Here is a 2,315-nt window from a genome sequence, read left to right on the forward strand (position 1 = left end):
AGTCAGTTTCAATATATACTATTGGAGAATGTTGCTGTGTTTTAGGTATGATGATATAGTTTTGTTTGTTTACCAATTCCATTAGAAGCTGGGAATTCACCACGACACAAAATGCAAATATAATTAACTGGCACAAAACGATCTGCTCTTTGGAGGGACTGTTCTGGAGTCTGAGAAGGAATAACTCTGCTAAAGAATCATTCCCTTTTAAACACACCGCAGGCATATATAGACATTAAAGCTCTGTTTAATCAACAATACCAAAAAGACACAAAAAGAACAAAACAAGCAAACATAAAATGCAAAGTACATTGTGAAAGATTACAACCAGTAACTGTCAGTAACTAAAGGTTCAATTCTTACACCAAACTGACAAAGAAAGAAAAAGTAAAAGAAGAATTTTGTTCTGTATGCATAGCAAAATGTAAAAATACCAGACAGACGCAAGTGACTGACTCTTTACTTTGTACCTAACAGGTCTATGATGGTCAAGAATTACAGGACAATCTGACTCTTAACTCAAACAGCGGGCCAAAAGAAGTGGAGTATGCTGACATTAATTTTTCCTTGTTGAAAAGAAATGGTGCCAGAGAGGCAGCAAGGAGGCAAGAGAGCACAAAGACGGTATATGCTGAAGTTAAGAAAGCAGTCGAAGAACGGGAAGATGATGCTGAAGAGGAAGGTGAAATGCTGGAGGCCAAAGAGGACGAGATGGTAGTGGAGATGGAGATGAAATACTGTGAACCAGAAAAGGAGTTAGAAATGGGAAAGGAGAGAGTGTACGCCACTGTGAATGATGTTACTGATGAAATTTGAGGAATGTTTTATTGTGGAGTTGATTGAGATAAAGAATCTCTCATCACACGTAATGAACATCACGCCTTTACATACAACAGCAGCAACTATGCAAACATTAATTTACCGAAGTATGTGTGTGTGTGTATAAAATAACCTTTCTGCACCTAAGAACCATATGGTTCTGGTATATAAAGTGCACAAATAAAGTTAGAGTGTTAAGATTGCTATTAACAGCAGAGATACTGCACAACAAAATGGGAACAAAAAAAGCTTAAATATGCAGAAGTGTTCGCAGACAAGCTCTATGCAGATGAAATGACGTCATGCCAAAAGAGGGAAAGTTTTTTTTTTCTTTTCTTCTTTAAGCTCATTAATGCATTTGATCTTTCTAAGGAACTTCCTTCTTTATTTATATTACTGTTTACTAATATATGCACATATGAACCAGTAGGAAAGCAATGAATTAATGACAATACAATGAGCCAGTACGCGCTGAATGTTGTTGAAGTGATGTGAAGACAAATGGTGTGTATATGTTATATTTTCTGTCTGATATTGTAGGCTCTTCATTTGACAATGGAAAGATTGTTGAAGTGATTGAAATACAATAAAACCGAAATTAATTTATAAATTGTCTGCACTGTAATGTTCCTCAATGGCTTTTTAGATCCTGCTTTCTATTGAGATGAGCTATTTAGTTTAGGTAGCAGCTCCTTCTGCTGAGGTTGTCTCTCTGAGTTGCCATTCATAAAAGATAACAGTTCTTGGATTAGCTTGATTGCTTTTTCTGCCTCTTCTAGTTTCTCATCTGCCATTTTAATGAGCATCCACTTACTCTTATTGGCAACAGCTTCTTCTGCCAGGTACTTACAGACCTCCACCATTCTGTCCTAGTTTATTTGGCTCAATATAGAGAAATATAGAGGAATCTCCAGATCCACCTCACTTATTTAGTTTTTTCTCTAGAGAAAAAAGTCAGCTCTCCACACAGCAGAGCATCACCAGTGAATCATCCTGTACAGTGCAGTTGACTCTCACTTTATATGGCGCAAAATCCCAATAGTCACCTCAAGGTGTTTTATGTTGTAAAGTAAAGATCTTATAATAGAGAGGAAATCCCAACAATTAGATGACCCCCTGTAAGCATGGACTTAGTGACAAGCACTGTATTCCCACACTAACAGTGGGACAGGGTTAGGGTTAGGTCTGTGTTCGGGATCTGTTTCTGGAGTCACATGGACATAAATCTTATGGGACACATCTCTGTTTTGACATCAGAGAATCTGACTGGTGTAACTTAGATAAACAACTCAGCTTTGACCTTTAACCTTTAAGCTGAAAACCACATCACCAACGTTACCTGTAGAATCAGCTTCACAGATGAAACATCTGGAGAGATATCTTCAAATTTCAATTTTTGAAAATCTTACTGATCTCATTTTTCTGTCCATGTGTTTTTGGGTCACACATAATGTTTCTGATCACAGCTTTGTTCTCTCTCTCTCTCTCTCTCTCTC

This window comes from Pundamilia nyererei, unplaced genomic scaffold (assembly GCF_000239375.1).
Source record: "Pundamilia nyererei isolate P.nyererei 1_Seehausen unplaced genomic scaffold, PunNye1.0 scaffold00289, whole genome shotgun sequence".
NCBI classification, from domain to species: Eukaryota; Metazoa; Chordata; class Actinopteri; order Cichliformes; family Cichlidae; genus Pundamilia; species Pundamilia nyererei.